Below are 17730 nucleotides of genomic sequence, written 5' to 3' on the forward strand. Positions count from 1 at the left end.
CCTGGCACTTCTCTGAGGAAGAAGTGACCACTGCAGAGAAGAAGCCTGGGTGTCCACACATGGACACTCCTTCCAGGACACCTCATGGGTGCCTGAGAGCTGCCAGTACACTGGGCTCATCAGGCCAAGGTGTAATGGTAGCAGAGGATCTTAGGATGCTTGAGGTCCTAACGGCTGATCTGTGAATTGGTAAAGAGCAGAAACTGACTGAAACAGTGATGCTTACAGGCCTCCAAAGATGGCTTGTCCTTGGACACCATGCTGGTCCTTTCACTGTCATCAGACACTGTGAAATGCCAGCATCCCTGGCATTAAAATAGAACAAGACAAAAAACAAAGCAGTGATGGACTCCTGCCATATGCAAAGAGAAAGATGAATGACTCTACAGCATATTGGGCCCTTACTGCTTCAAAGGTTGCTATTTCACTCATGGCAAGCACGTCACCGTAACTGAAACACAGGACCAGTGCCAATGTGACATCATTTTAGCAGAAGTACAAGAAGGGGAAACAACAAAAAAATAACAACATCCTCTTTGTATACCCAGAGCTCTCATAACTCACTTTTCCTCTCCATGGTTCACATTTTCTCATTGTGTTCCCCATATTATACTTCCATTTCGATGAAGACAAGTTCATGTTGTGTTGTTATTCCTGATGTGAGAGGAATGGCAGCAGAAGGTGCACCACAGGCTGGCAAAGGTGCCACCATGTGTAGTCTGCCATCTCCAGCATTGGCTTGGGATGAGTCAAGCAGATAAGTTAGGGAACAAACAAGTGGGAGAGGGAATGGGCCAGTCACTGGTGTGGCAAGGGTGCGCCTGTGGCTGACTCAGAGACCTAATCGATGCATTATCATTTCTCACGCATTCCAGCACAAAACCTCCAGGAGTTCTTATTGGGCTGATGAATTCCTCCTCCTCAGGAACAGGCAGCTGAGCCCTTTGTGTGGGAAACACTCGCATCCTGCCCGTGTGGCAGGAACATCCAGCCAGAGATTGTACACTTAGGCTAATGGATGGACACATGTACCCCAGCTGGTTGGATCTAGCTACATTATCCCTAGAGGCAACTGGTATCAGAAGTCCAAGGAAGATTAGATATATTTTCTAATGCAATTAGGTAATTGTAAGGGAAATAAAGCCTCAAAGGAAGAAGTTCAGACATCCTAAAGAACGTAAGCGTATTACGCATATTATGCTAAAACCTAAGTCTGATAGAGACAGTAAAGTCCTGTTTCACAAAATTTGGCAAATGCCTACAAAACCCCATAAGACCTTCTTTCAGAAGATCTCAATGTGTTAGGACTGCAATATGACTTCCCCCAACTGCATCTCATTGTACGGGGGGCTAAGGCAGCTGCAAAGCAAGATTCTGTAGCACCAGTCTTGAACAAAACACTCTTTGGCTCCTTGCATATGGACATCTCCCAAGGCTAATTGCCTTGTACTACCCTTTTCTTCACCTCTTTTCTGTGTCTCTTCCCTCTGGACAGAGTAACAGTGAATGTTAGGGGCTGCTGATCATTTGAGACAGCGTTCTCCCTTCCTCAAGGCTTGCGACCCCTCTCCATTTTGTGCCTGGCTGTAAATGATAGTCTTTCTTTCTGCTTTGCCTCAACTGGTCTCGCTGTTCTTCTCTGTCCTTCTTCCACGTTCTCCTAAGCACATCACCTACAATCTTTCATCTGCCTAGGGTGGGCTCCATGGGTATGCAATGAGCACATAAGCTAATTAGTGACTGATGCTTCAGGGTTTTAATTTGAACCTCGTGTTTCTGTCATGCTTGGAATGTAAATAAGGCACATGTTTTTGGGTGAGCATATGTGGTGTCGTTGGAGAGCTCATCAGTGGAGAACAACCTGCTGCTGAGGCCCAGGTGCAGCCTCTGCAAACGCCCTCTGAAATACTCAGAACACTAAGGCACTACTCACAGACTGTTATGAAAAATCCATCTCTGCTTGAACTTGTGACAAATTCCATTGGTAACTTCAACAAGTGACTTGCAACTGCACACGCGTGTGAACATTGTCAAATTTGCTATGTTTCTTTAGAGAGGTGACAGTGAGCAAAGTTTGAGGCGGTGGTCAAGCCTAGAGATGGCCAGCTGGCCTCCACTTCCAACCCTCCTCTGGTCCCCCATTCAACTAAAGTAAGCTCAACTTAAACAAGAGGAGTACAGTCAAGGCAAAGATGCTCATAAGGTTAAGCTATTAGCATGACAAAGAACAAAGCATTACAAGACAACAAATAAAAATCAAATAAATGCACAAAGATTATCTCAATAATCTCAAGAGAAGAACAGCTAATCGTTATAAATGTTAAGGAAGGACCTTTAGGAAGCAGCTGTCCTTTTGGTTACAAACATGCTGAAGTTAATTTAACATAGAAACTAGAGCTGCATAAATAGTTTAGTTTTGAGACATCACTATCTAATGTTCACATCAGAGAGCTAGTTATACAGCTGCCTTCTTAGATTTCCGTTCTCACAGAGTGGCTAACCCTTTCCTCTCCTCTGCAGGCATACTATATCAGAGATTGCAACAGAGCAACTCAGACATTATTTTGATGTCTCTTATTAATCTCTCTTATTATCCTGAAACTATGCAGGGCAAATTTAAGGGTTCTAGTTTTTTGTGTGTTTTCTTCTTCTTAAAAGTTTTTATCTTAATGAACCATCACTTAAACCTAAAATATTTTCTGAATGGTGCAGATTTTAGGAATGGACACTTACAAGCACACACACAGCAGTACTTCTGTGATGCAGTGTAAAGTCTAAGAAAGCCCAGACATTTCCCACAGGACTGGGTCTGGAGCAGCAGACATCCCCTTGGCTCAACACTCCTCTTGAGAAGTCCTTGCTTGGGGGCTAGCAGAGAGGCAGGGGGCAGGAGCAACGCAACCAGAAGAATTTTGGCTTCTCTTTGATGAGACCGTGCTTGGAGAGACTGTAGAGTCAGTCTGCTCTTAACAGCCTTGTTGACCTTAAAGGTGAGATAGCACTGACTTGTCCTTCAGGTCCCTGAACTTTTCTTATTCTGCCTGGTGACATCTCCCTTCTCAGCCAGCAAACAAACTCTGTGCAAGGGCAAACTTGGAGCCACCCCAGATCTGAACTTAGCAAGCGGCAGACTTGGAAAAAGTCCCATTTACATCTCCAGAATAAAAATTGGTTGGTGTCTTACAGAGCAGACACTGTGTGTCTGCAAACATTCCCCTGAGCTTTCATTCTCCTCTCTCCCTCCATTTTTGTCGAGAAAAAATTAAGCAACCAAGATGTTTTCTGAGCATTTTGGCATGGCCTTATCTGGATAAAAGGTCTCATGACAGCCCTGTTGCCAACTTATAGAAATTTCAACAGAAATCTATCCTATAAAAATAGCTGCTTGCCAGGGTTTGTTTTGTTTTCTTCCCAACCACCTCTCAGCATTCATCCATCTGCAAACTCAAAAATAAATGTGCACAATTTATTACTACTGTCATCATTCTTTTCCTAAAGAAAGCAACTTATAGTCATTGTTCTATTTTGGAAATAAGCTAGAAGTCAAGTAGTTTGTCTCTTGCCCTCATTTAGAATAGAAAAACCTGCCAGCTATTTCTTTGCTGAATTGGAGTGGTGCTGGGGTATGATGCTCCCACAGCTGGTGCCTTCTTGGTCTTCTCTACATAGCCTTCCTCCCTTCCCTGTTTTGGAAGGGTGGTGAAATTGATACTGCTGCAATGCTGGAGAGGGCAAGGCGAAGAGGCCCAGAAGGGTTGGACTTGGCTATGTGGGCTGTGATAGGGATGGCGCCTTTCCTACAGCAGCCTCTATTTCCAGTAGATGTGGCACCATGGAGCAGGATGTCTATTTAAAACCATGAGCAGTAGAGTGAAAACTAAAAACATGAACCCTGTGGCTTGCTGCCAGAGAAAAATGGCAAGTGCCATTGTTAACTGTGGCTCAGCATCTTAAGAGAGAGTTATGAGGGACACAGCTCAGCACTGGTTTAGCTATTTATGTTCATTAGTTTATAGTAAATAGTAGCGCCATTATGTATTTGTGTTCTGGACTTGTGTGTCCTTGGTCCTGCACAGCTACAAGAAAACCTCACCCCCAACACAAGAGTTTGAAAACATAGGCAGAGCCACTGGTGAGACTGTGAGAATCCCCTTGTTCCTTTGCTCTAGCTTTCCAGAGCTAGAGAAACACTCAGTTGGCTTTTCCTTTGAAAATTTGACCCTAAACCTCCTGTGCCCAAACTCTCAATCTTCAGTTGTGATAGAATATTTCCCTCATAGCACAAGAGTTGTATCAAAAACTGTATTCCTTTTTGAAAAGCAGTTAGTGGCAGGGCAGACAAGTGTCAGGCATGGGGATCTCCGCTGATGGAGACTGAGGTTCTGCTGCTTTATGATGTGAGTACATCCCTCCACATGGAGCCAAGAGTGGTAGAAGCTGAGCATCAACTGGGTCTCATGGCACTTGGAAAAGGAGCCATGCCTTTTGCCTCTAAAGAAGAGCAGGCTTAGACCCACTTGCCTGATATAAACATTAAAAGGATTTTGCATGCTTATACTTCTTTCCTCAGAGACAAATTATCCTGCTCTTTGTTGCCATGGTTTCTGGTTTCCCTGGCTACCCTGTGATATGGGGTGGGGGACTCAGGAAGGTGAGGGTAGAGGAGGAGTCCAAAAAGGATGAGAGCCAATTGCAAAGACCCTGAGCAACACAAATGACATCAGCAGAGCTTTCTTTTTTATCCCCGGGAAAAAGGACAAAAAGCTGAATGGATGTCTCTTGGCAAAGACAGTGGCTATATTTTGTGCTCTTTGATGTTTCATAATTCAGCAGTGGAAACAGTGTGCAACAAAATTAATCATCAGCAAAAGCGTCTAACCCAGTATCCTGTATTTCCTTACAGTTAGCGATAAGAAAATGAGTGGGGAAAAGAAGGATGGTAAGGAACACAAGTGATGGGCGAAGATTAGGCCATAGATGAGCTGGCATGTGAGGCAAGTGGGATGTGCCACCTCCCATGGCTGGCCAGATGATAACAGCATGAAACTAACAGAGCGGCTCTCCTCAGCAACATCCCGTACAGACTAATACAACATCACAGCCAAGGACTGACCTCCAACCCCCAGCAAAAGCCTCCATTGTTTTCCAGCATGTGGCCAAGCCTTGAGCAAGGGCTAAGCTGAAGTGGCATGAGCCCCTTTTATACAGCCACATGTTTTTGCTTGGGCAAGAAACCCAATCTGATCTCAGTGGCAGCACACCAAGAATTCTCTCACCTTTCTCTTAATATCCTGTGACTCAGTGATAGATGTCAGGCCATTTAAGCCCAGGCAGTGAAGTTCTACACCAATTATATTGAGTAGATGGGGAGACACACTAGTTGAATGGGAAATAGGTCAGAGGAATGACTTGACTAATAAATTACATTAATGAAAAGTTCTTTAGAGAGCTGTTGGGTTTATGGTTCTGCACTGAAATCAGCTTCATGTGGCACACGGAGTGATTCAGAGATACCTGAACTCATTCACATCAGGAGGAAAATCACTGCTTCAGCTGAGCTCTCTGCCCAGATCACAAAAGCCAGCATTTCAGCAAGGCTAATTAGTCAGGATTACCAGCAGCAATTCCAACCTTCTATCCTTGTAGAAGCTCACCTAGACCCATCCTGGGTGTCTTCACCTGGCACTATCTTTGCCATACAGAAATATCCATGAGCCTGTTCAGAATCCATTGACGTCAAGTCTTGCCAGTGCTGGCCTCGGAATCCAGCCCAATTCTGGTGTCTAGAAATAGAGTTAGCAGAAAATGAGGAGCTTGCCAGGAACACATAGTATCCTTGTGTTGCCTTTATTAATGGTTCAGTTTGAAATGATTCTTGAAGACTAATTTGCTGTGCTCTGATTTGGAAATTGAGGGGAGGATTTCAGCAGGTTGAAAGGAGCAGAAATTCTTCAACTTCCTGCAGGCACTCATGGATGTATGTCTCTTGCCTGAAGACAAGTTAAGTCAAGACAGGGTTTTGAGGGTACTAATGGCAATTCATTAAACATCCTACAGGGAGTGCAGAGCATTACTGTGTGTTGAGTAAAATTGACAGTGTTGAGTAAACACGGTCCTTTGGAGCCCAGCCATCACCTGTGATAGCAGTGATAACTTCAAAGTGACATTCTCATCACAGCCAACTCAGGCCTAGAGATGTGTGACAGGCCTGGGCTGAGGTCAAATCTCTTCTGACAGTACCTGTTTCCTTCCCCTTCTCAAACAGAAAGCCCAGACACGTAACACCAGGTGCCTCATTCCTGGCAAGTGGACAGACACCACCTGTACCTCCCCAGGGCTGCTGTGGTGAAAGCTGTGTTCCCTCTGCCCAGAGCTCCTGCCACCCCAGCAGCTTTCCCCTCAACAGGAAAGCAGCCCTTCTTCCTGGACAAAATTCATCAGAATATTCTTTTTCAAAGCCTGCCAGTGCCTGCTGGCCAGGAAACAATGCTTCTTTTTCAGTTGTCTGTATGCAATGTACTTTGTGATCGCATGCAGCCCTGGATCGTATTGCACGCACCTGAATTAGGGCCTGCAGGCCTTGGGGTGCTACTGGAACATCTGCCTGGACCAGCAATGCCCTGCACACTCAGGATGACTTTGGCCAGCAGGCAGAAGGCTGAGCAAACCCTGACATCCGTGGGATGACGTTGAGCTGTCAGGGGTGGTGGCCATGGCTGTGGGTTTTGCAGATCAGTATCACGCTTCAGTTCACCCCTTCAGCTCCTTCTGTGCCTCCCAAGGAGCAGTCAGAGGAGACTAACAGCATGCAGTAAAGCTCAGACAGCAGCAGCAGCCCATCCTGCACCCAAATGGAGCTGAAATGGGGAGAACTGGTGGAACACTGTGATAAAAAACAACTGCAGTAGACAGAGGCTTAGATGCAGGCATCAGTGTGCTTTACTTGCCCTATAAAGATGCTCCTTGGGCCCCAGAAGTTTGACCTTCTGGTTTCTCCCTCTCTGCCATACAAGACCCAGTACATAGAGTCATTTATTGCAGGTTTGTGCTGAATTTCATATAGGGCTGATGCTGAGCAAACAGCAGAAACTGGACCTTTATCAGAACTTGCTGTTATTTTTATAGTGGTGTTTGAAGAAGTTCTACAGCACTAACAGTTTAAAAATAATCTTAAGCATCCACGAGATGTTATAAATTGGGGCTTTTATGTATTTAGAGACAGGGCAATAAATGCCAAAGTGGATTTATTGGTTATTGCTGCTCTGATAAAAGGGTCATTAAGAGTTGTAAAAGTCCAAACGATAATGGGGGGATGCTATAAATGCAGTAAGTGAATAGAATGAAAGAACATGATATACTTGTCAGCTGAGGTCACTTCCTAATAGATTATAACCCTCTGCTAAGCACTAAAGAGAAGCCTGGCTTTGCCTGACCAGGAGACTGAAAATGCAAATCAGTTTCTCCTCTGGGATCCCAAGCCTCCCACCCAGCCCCTTTCTGACCAGCCCCATGGAGTGAGCCTAGTCCATGTGAGGATGGCGGGATGGTGGCACAGGGCACATTGTTCATCACACACGGAACAGTGCCAAGGACCTTCCATCCTCCTGAATGCACAGGGAGTTCCACTGGCAGGCTCCCGGGGGACTGATGATGACTTCACAAGTCTATTTTCTAGATTGACCCTGCACGCAGCACCTGATCAATGAGCCCCATCAACATTTAAATGTGGAAATGATTTTACAATGAGCACCATCAATTCCCACCGCTTATTACAAGCAGGGGTGTGGACAACATCTGTTACTGAGGTCTCCATCATGCTACATTAGAAGCCTTGTTTTCTGTTGCTTACAGTTTTGTCAAACATTAGACAGTATTTTAGTTCCAGATCTCTGTCTTCTATTGAATTATAATTTCAGGCAGATCAGCTTCCTGTCCAGCTGTGAGGGAAAGAGCCGTCATTAAAACAACCAGCAGTGACTCCTTCTTTGAGGAACCCTGATTTCTTTGCTGTTAGAAGATGGTAATGGAAACAGCCTTTTTTAGTGATCTACTTTTTGCTGTTCCACAGGAAAATCGGAGAAATCTGGTGAATTTTCTGGGAGCAAAATGAATCAGTTGATGCAGCCAGGTGGAAGGGCAGACTGATTTGAATGTGGAGAGTTTAGGATCTGATATACCATATAGAGAGTGGTCAGGCACTGGAATGGCTGCCCAGGGAGGTGGTGGAGTCGCCATCCCTGGCAATGTTCAAGAGGCGTCTGGATGAGGAGCTACGAGATATGGTTGAGTGGCTTGTGGTAGCAATGGTAATGGGAGGATGGTTGGACTGGATGATCTTGTAGGTCCTTTCCAACCCTTTGATTCTATGATTCTATACAGGCTACAGAGAGAATTAATGCGAGGAAGGAGGCAGGAGACAGATGAATTTCAATCCCATACCAGAAAATCACCATCAGATTGATTTTCCCGTCCCTCACCACTCTGTAGCAAAGGAACAATATTGCAGTTGCCAAGCCAAGCACCCGAAGGTGGGAAACGTTTGAGCCGAGTGAGCTACTCTGGAGATCTGATCCCATGAAAACCTGACTAGGAATAAATAGCTCTGTTTTCAAAGCAGGCTGAGGAGTGTACAGTAAATATGGGCTGGGCACACAGCATGGTGTAAACAAACAGCTCATCCTCTGCACAGCAGAGGGGGAAAACTGTGGGCAGTCCTGTGGCTGGAGATGGTATCAGAGTAATTTGGCACCGAGAGACAAATTACAGTTGAGCAAGTGTCCTTAATTCTGGCATTTCTTAACTTTTGAGTGTTTGCCTTTGCAGCCTAACCACATTTTTAACTCCCGTGATACACACGATAGCATGGCACTGCGTATCGCCCAGCCATTGCAGTTCCCTCTGACCTAGAAGGAGAGGCACGTCAGATTACTTCATGCAACAAAACCTGACCAGGCACATTTCCACAGTGTTCTCTGCAGCAGATGATCTCAGGAGCCAGGCATTTTACCTGCCCTCAACTCCCTCCTTTGGTGCAGATCATTGGAACACAGAAGCTTCACTGGCTGCATCTTGGTCAGCAACTGATTTGCTCTGATAGGTACCAGAGCACCTTGGAGTATCAATTTCACATGAGTAAACCGATCTGAAGACTATTAAAAGATTGGCTGGCATTTGGGCAAACAAGATAGATATTTTTTCCTAGTGTGAGTCATCTTCTTATTTGACAAATCAGACAGCTTTTGGATAGTAGGGAAAGTATGTCAGAAGAATGTACTTGTTTTAATCAAAAGGGCATTGCTGTTGATTACACCTGTTTTCAAAATGTCACATTTTCCAGTTAGGAGCAAGCACAAGGATGCAATTATTTTATGGCTTAGCTATAAACTGCAAGTGACCAGAAGCAGGGGATTTCTAAACGTCAGATGAAATGAGAAGGCAGTGCCTGAATCACCTGTAGAACACTTGCAAATAATGGATCAGTGGTGGGAAGATGGAGGCCACGGTGTATACTTGAAGAAATTCATCAATAAAATAGTGTGAACAACTGCTATTGTAAACAACATCTTAAACAACATTATGAGAAAGAGTAAAAGCGAGCTCTGGCAGAGAAGGCTTCTCAGATACATATTTTAAAACAATTGGTGATGTTACTCAGATAAAAGCAGTCCGGTCCCAGTCCTACAAAGACCTGAGCAATTATTTTTTGTGAGGATAACCTCATTTCCAGGGCACGGTTGAGAACAGACAGGCGTGTTTGTTTTGTTTTCCATTCCGTTTTCATCTTCTCGTTGTTGTAAAGGGCATGCTGTTGTTTCAGCTTCCAGCATTATGGTTAAGCTGCTTATATATACAGCATGACTGCAACGTCACTCATGGAAATCATGGTGGGTTTATTTACAAGATTACTCGTGTGTAACTGAGTGGTGAATTCTCCTTCAGCCTGAGTGTTCTTGCCTAGCATTCCTCCTTGTTTTTAATAACATATAATATGCATGCTAATACATTTAAGAGCTTTGCTCATGAAATCTACATTTGCAGTGGGCTTGTAATTTACAGCTTGAATGTTATTGTTCACTTGCTTCTTTCCAATAACAAAGCACTACTGCTGTTCCCGATGTTGTCAGAGGATCTGAACGTTCCCTGGGTGTGCTACGTGAAGCTCATCCCGTGACAGCACCTTCCTTGGGGCTGGGGTGGGACAGCCCTGCCTTGTCCTGCTCAGCACATCCCTGCTGAGCATCCTCTGTACAAAGCCTGTGGGGCCCCGAGGGAGGGTCCTTGTCTGAAGCAAAAGAAGAGAGGTTGGTTCCAAACCCCACTCTCTCCAACATTCCCACTTCTTAACAGAAATGCAATCCACCTCTTCCCCCCAGTTTCTAGCTGTGATGCTTGTTTCTTCGATTGCTTACCCAGCAGCATGGCTTTCATCAGGCAAAGCATAGCATGTGCCTAGCATACACTAGCAAATCACAAATCAAGAGCTTAACTCAGAAGTCATTTGATTCCTTTTTTATAAAGCAATGCATTGGGTACAGATTTGCTGCAAGGTTTTGTGTCTTTATGTTTCCATGTTCCTATTTCATGGTGAAGGTTGGGGATAAGCTTTAAAAGAAATAATAGAAAAACACAAAACAGAAACAAAACTGAAGGAGAACAGTTTCTTCCTCAGACACGTGACTTCTGGAATGTGAGTTAAAACCAAAACATAAAACAAACAGAAAGCTTTAGAAGCCACGAGAAGCAGAACCACAGAAAAGACAGATCTTTGCATGGCTTTTATTGTGCCACATGAGTAAATAAACGATGAGGTCAAACAGCAAATAATGACTGTGATATATGATCTACACTGTAAAAAGCTCTATGTTTGGCCTGGATTTATAAACAAACTAAACAGTTCTCAGAAAAACCGTATTTCATATACTTGTACTTTAAAAGCTCTTTTACTCCGTGGCACTATGTGAAATAAATAAGAATCTGACTCTGCATTTACATGCAGTAAATGTGCACAGTGATGTTTTGAAAAGGACGAGAGTTAATAATGCATGAAGGGTGATACAGAGGGAGGTGAAGCATTGGACTGGCTGCTTAAAACTTCTGAGGTGCAAAGGGAGCCACGTGGGCCCTATGGTGGGTTTTCTTGGGTCAAATCTGACTTGAACCAATGGAACAATAAATACTAAAGGGGGATGCTATTAGCAGTAAGAGAAAGAGCAGGAGACTGGCTGAATTCTGTCCTGGTACATCTAACAGAAAATGAGCAGCAATGTGACACTAACAAAGATGCAGTGAACATAAAGAGTTGTCCCACAGAGGCTGGCACCAGCATGGCAGCCCAAAGCTGGGTCAGGTAGGCATGCTGGCTGCCCTTCTCCATCCCTAACCTATTTGTGGACAAATTGTTAAACTCCACATCCCAGAAGACTTTGGTATTTCAGCCTGACTCTAAGCTCCCTCTTTGCCGAAGAGCTGTTTATCAGTGCTAACTATAAACGATATTGTGGAGTGAGTCTTTATCTCGGCTGATATACTGTGTTCATAAAGGCTGATGTAACAAGGGTCAAAAATGTCATGTGATAAATCTCTTCCATCCTCTTTAACCCCCATGTGAAATCAACCTTCACGTATCCTAGCTTTTATACTGCTGGGCAAGGAGACAGCGTCTTGGCACGAGTGTGTGCAAATCCCTCAGGTGCTGGGAATGAGAAGCAAAGATTCATTACAGTAATAAACTTTCAGCCTTCTAGGGATGAGGTCAAATGAGAGCAGCAGAGGGCTGGCAAATGGGGGCAGAAACTTCTGTACACGTGAGTGATAAATCAGCCTTCCGACTTGGGTTTGCTTCACTCTGCTGAGTAAAAATATCCTCACCACAAAGTAAGAAATGTCCATCGATCAGTGCCATAGAATGGTTTTGTAGCTGAATTTGCATTTTTTGCTTGTTTATCTTTGAGCCTGACTGCCAAGTGATGGGCCATGTCCATTTCTGTGTGTCTCACACCAATGGGAGAGCAGTACAACACAAAGGTGTGTTGAACAATTGGGTATTTGCTGAGTGCTGTTCATTGTAATGGAAGAAATCCAGCATTTGGTGTAAGAGCTGCTCCCTGTTGGAAGCAGGAATGGTGCACTCCAGCATGCTACCCTCTTCTTTCAAGTCATTTAAAACACATGTTCCTGTTAATACATTACCACGTTATCTGTGTTTTGTTATGGAGTAGAAACTACTGATCCAAGTGACAAAGCAAACTGAAAAGCATGAGGCCTACCGACAATACGACATGTTGCCATAACATTTCCAACAAACAGGAGCCTCCCTGGTGTGCCGTGGGTGGCACCGCACACCTTTGGGCATGGCTGAACTTATCTGCAGCTGGGATGGCCTTCAGCTGGGCTGTGTTCTCATAACATCCTGAACTCCCCTCACAGATCCCTGTTGAGGACAAAGGCAGCAGCTGAATTTTCCCAGCGCTGCTTTCACAAACAACCTGCCCCTCTGTGCAGCTCAGCGCTGTTACATGGAGGCACGCTGGCTTGCATTTGGCTCCAGATTGCTGCAAGTGCCAACTGCAAACCTACAGTGAGGAGGAGGAGGGAAGAAAACCCTGTAAGCAAATGTAATACAGCTGATACATACACAAACTTTCCTAAGGAAAGGCAGGAATACTGGCTCTCTAGCAGTCTACCAGTTTGCTCTCCTCTTACTTATGTACCCTCTAGCCTGGCTATAAAATGTTTAGCACAAGAATTTATTGCAGGGGACTGGTTATTGATTTGCAACCACGCACATCTGGAAAACATGAACCAAATAAATCGTCATTCTTGAAATGAAAATTTAATGAAAATATAAACTCAATACTAAAAAAAAAAATCATTTTGGTATAACCAATGTTTTGAATGCTCATCATATAGGCTTGGTTCTCATTTATCATCAAAAGCTCTTAGAGGAGGTCCAGTGAAGCTTTGTGGGGCAGTTTGAATGGTGTTAAGCCACACGAGGGCCTTACAGAGATGATCTACACTGTTCTGAAGTATTCTAGGGAAGGATTACGTGATGGCTGTTCCCAGGGTCAGTGGGATTCACGCTGTGGTCTCCCACGAGACCTCCCTGATGCTTTCTGTGAATGAAACAAGCCAGCCCGTGACCAAGCAATTCAGCAAACTTTCTCTCTGGGAGGGAATCCAGGTTCCCTCTGTGTCTCTTTTTGTTTCATTCTTTCCCATCTCTGCCAAAAATGACGAGTTCAAGGACTAAGCCTGAATTTCCTGCCAATTCCTGTCCAGCCATTGCCATTGACGTGCCGACTCACTGAATGGGGAGGTGTTATCTGCCTCTGTCAACAAATACCGTTCTCTTTGCAATTCCCAGGGCAGGACCAAACTCTTCACCTGTAAGGTCAAAGTTACGTAAGCCTGGGAAAGCTATTTAGTAAATGAGTCCAACTCTGATACATGCAGGAAGAAGCAGTGCAGCCAGCTGAGCTGAAACGCAATGCCTCCTTTCCCATCGCAGGAGCCATGTGAATGCTTGGCACTTTCACTAGGAATATGAACCAACATGAAAAATGTTTGCTCATCTGAACTCTTCGTAAATGAATCTCTTCACAAATTACTCACTAATGACAGATCTCAGCCCAGATAGCTGTTTTACCTGTGCAGAAAGCACTTGCATAATCCATTAAAAAACCAACAACATCACACAAAACAAAACTGAACATAAAAACCCCACAGAACAAAAGACCCAGAAAAGTCTTATAAGCAAAGAATGTACCTTTTGTTCTGAGATCACTGTATTCAGACCAGATGTCCAGTTTTCATACTGTCTGCTTGAAGCAAACCCATGGCTTTTGTTCCCTCCCTTTACCTATATTTGCCTCTTCCTTAAGCACCGAAATAAGGTATTACAGTAATAACCATTATAACACCACTAATAACACTGATAATAAATATCTAGCATTGAGACAGTGCCTTTCCTCTGAGGCTCACACTGTGCTTTAAAACATCAGATTTGGCTTTTCTTCCACAGCTTCTGTGTGAATGGAATAAACTGAGGTCTCTGCCCATCATGCTCCTCTCTTGTGCACTGCTTCTCTTTGTGGCATTGCTCCTCTCTTTGTGGCATTGCTCCTCTCTTTGTGGCATTGCTCCTCTCTTTGTGGCATTGCTCCTTTTGCTGCCATCTCTGTCTCAGCAGTTCATTCAACACAACGAAGTCTACCCAGAGCAAACTGAATGGGCTAAACAAGCTGTCATGGGTACCAGAAATGTTATGGCTACTTCAGCTGGGAGCAGAGCACAAATCCAAGCATTGCTGTAACAGAGTTGTGCTGCTCTCTATGCTCAAGTTTTAATAAACTTTATGTGTGTCATAAGCTCAGGTAGGAGCAGAGATGGTTGGTGGCACTATTAGAGGAGAATTACACTGCAGAAATGAATGAGAGTAACATAAAGAGAAAACTATGGAGAGTTTGGATGAAAGAGGAACAAAAGAGCTAAATCATAGCTCATGTGTTTATATCTGTTATCAGAGCAGATAGAAATACACCTGTGTGGAAGAGAAATCGTTTGTAAACAAGGCAGTGATGTTCTAGTAACACTGTGAGCTTTGACATGAGGGTGAATCACTCCCATCAGTCATAAACCTTCCTTAGAAGACCCATCTTTATCATGCATCCATCTCTCATCATCATTAATTGCTAATGAAATTGTAGGCATTTGCTTTGGAACAAGCAGGAAATAGATTGTCTTGAATGAGTACCTCAACCAGTCCAAACATGACAGCAAGGCTTGCTTCCGTCATGGTGATTCCCCAGGAAAAGCACTTATGTAACTGGAGAGTTATGCATAATTATAAAGCAAGTCCTGCCCACTTGTCAGATGTGTTTGTTCCATGCGTTTTTCATAATGCATCACATCTCATAAGAGCAGCTATATGGAATGATGTAGGTGCCAGTAAAAGCAATGATTTCCAATGAGGCCATTCAACTTGCATGAGTCTGGATTTGGGAAGCACCGGTTCTGGGACTGATGTTCAAGCACAGCAATGCTGAGAATGGGTCAGGGAGAGAACAAAGTGCAGATGAGTGCAGATCTTCAAAACATCCAAAAATTACTGCTGTGATTATCAGTGATGCTTGAGAGCTGCAAATCAGATCCCCGGGTAGAAGTTGCATTAAAGAGCAGCGCATTGCCTGAGCCACCTCTCCTGCTGTCTAGGAAATTCTAGCAGCCAACAAACAGCTCAGTAATAGGTGCAGTCCATAGCCGGACTGTGCTTTGCCCTTGCTGCAGTCTGCTCCTACTCAATCCCCTGAAAAGCAGCACCAGCTGCTGAGAGCTGCTCGAGTCCTTTAGTAATATGAGATGCAACTCTCCAGGAGGGATCCGGTGTCTGCTTCACATCAGTGCTATTGGTTGTTTTCCTGATTTATAATGTCAGGACAAACAGCTTAAATCTGGAAACCCATCAGAAGCAGTGTTAGTGCCCCTCCTTCTGTGAGCAGAAAGGTGGGCTGGTGGGCCAGCACCAGGGAATGGGGGTGCAAGGAAGGGAACCTGTGTAAGAAGGGAACCTGTTGGTACCTTTAATGAGACACCAATATATGAATATGTGAAAGATGGCGCTGCACCTCTTCTCTGACAAATCCTTCTGTGACAATGGACAAGCACAATATTCCCAGAGCAGCTTCCTGGCTGCAATCAATCATTTCTGCTAGTGGCAGTGCCAGGAATGAGGTATTAGCAACTTCCAGCCACGTCAGCCCTGCCCTGCACAGACAGCACAGTTATTGGGAAGTGACCTGGATTCTTTGTTTTGCACCAGCTGAAGTGTTTGCCGAGACCTAATCACCTGCACCTGTGAAACGCCACCAATTGCACCATCATCCCACCAGTGTCACCAGGAGCTGTTCCAGGCCAGACAGCTGCTGAAGGGGCAGCGTTGCTGCACAGGGGGGCAAAGGGCCAGGCTGCCTCTTTCCTTGCAAATGCAGCCCTTACAGTAGGGAGGAGAGACCCCCAAGGCTGTGCAGTTTGCAGGGGATGGGTAGAACAGAGTGGCTACCAAATAAACCCGCAGGCAGGGAGATGGGAGCCACCAATAAAAAACCAGCATGAAAAAGCTCTGAACCGAAAGAAGTGATAGTGAAATCAGAGAGATGAGTTGTGTGAGTGTCGTCATCAGCAATAAAAAAGAAATAAAATATAGCAGTTTCGTAAGAGCTGACCAATGTCCAAGGTGGCAAAGTGTGAGTCAAAGGAAGTGCCGAGCTGTGAGTCATCCACCTCAAAGGCCTTTATCCTTGGATAAAAGTCAAAGCGAATGCCCAGAGAGAAAAGGCATGTGGGGAGGAACAGAGGTGATGGCAAGGCACCGAGTCGTCTCACAGCACAGAGGCCAGGCAAAGGGCAAGGTTGGTACCGGCCCCTGGTGCTGCCTTAGAGCTATTTCTGGCCATGAGCGAGGAGTCGCTTAAGGTGGTACAAAGAAATGATGAAGATGACTTCAACAGACTGTTAGAGAGGCAGAACAGAACACAAACAGGACGAGAGGCTGCACAGCACCCCACAGACCTCAACACCAGTTGGCTTGGGAAGTTGTCCTACATTACATGGAAGCAGCAGGAGTGGCAAGGAAAGGAAAGAAAATGAGCACGCTAGATCTGCTGCTTCAGAAATGGCATTGGAAAAGTCATCACTGAAGACATGGCAAGCGCAAGAGGTGGGATAGAAAGCAGAAGAGGAAGGTAGTCTTTGTAATCACATCAGCAGCACCTGCTTTGGTGGAGAGTTGGTACAAAGGATAAGCAAAAAAGGCCCTGGTAGAAATCAAACCACAGATTTACAATTAGAGGACTCAAGCAAACAGAGAAGAGTGTTAGAAGCACATTTCTGGGTGCCCAACTGGTTTCACTACTGCAAATGTAAATAGGCTCTGTTGATTTACTTAGTTTTACAATGAAGCAGACGTCAGTAGAATCTGACTTACTCACACCCTGGGCAATGAAGGAATAGCTGAAGTAGTCGGGCCCATTTGTGCTGAGAGGAAGAAACTCGCATGGAAAATGATCTTTGATTCTCTTACCTTCCATTTTCCCATCTTGGAACACAATGACAAACCATTGAGCAGGTGGGACACATTGCAGCGCTGTATGAGAAATGGAAGAAGGGACAGAATGAAACAGTGATACAAAGAGGGCTTGAGAAGACCAAAGATCACAGCATAACTGTACAGCCATTTGCTTTGCTCCTGTCCATGTATTGATGGTCTGATTACAGAACTGCTTTTGTTGTTTTGATTGCGATGATTATTTGTGCTCATTCCAGTAACTTATAAGGGAATCAAGCTATGAAAAAAATCAAACAGATAAAAACCAACTCCATTAAAAACGCAACGGGTAATTTATGGATCATTACAGAATCACAGAACTATCAAGGTTGGAAAAGACCTAGAAGATCATCTAGTCCAACCATTACCAATACTTCCCAGATAAATCATATTCATCAACACAACATCCAAACGTTTCTTGAACACTCCCATGGTCGGTGACTCCACCACCTCCCTGTGCAGTGCATTTCAATGACTGACTACCCTTTCCGAGAAGTAATACTTCCTAATGTCCAGCCTGAATCTCCCCTGGCACAGCTTAAAACCATTCCCTCTAGTTCTGTCATCGATTACACAAGAGAAGAGGCCAACCCCAAACATTACAAACATAAGCAACTCTTTTAACT

Source organism: Coturnix japonica, chromosome 2 (genome assembly GCF_001577835.2).
Source record: "Coturnix japonica isolate 7356 chromosome 2, Coturnix japonica 2.1, whole genome shotgun sequence".
In the NCBI taxonomy this organism is placed as follows: Eukaryota; Metazoa; Chordata; class Aves; order Galliformes; family Phasianidae; genus Coturnix; species Coturnix japonica.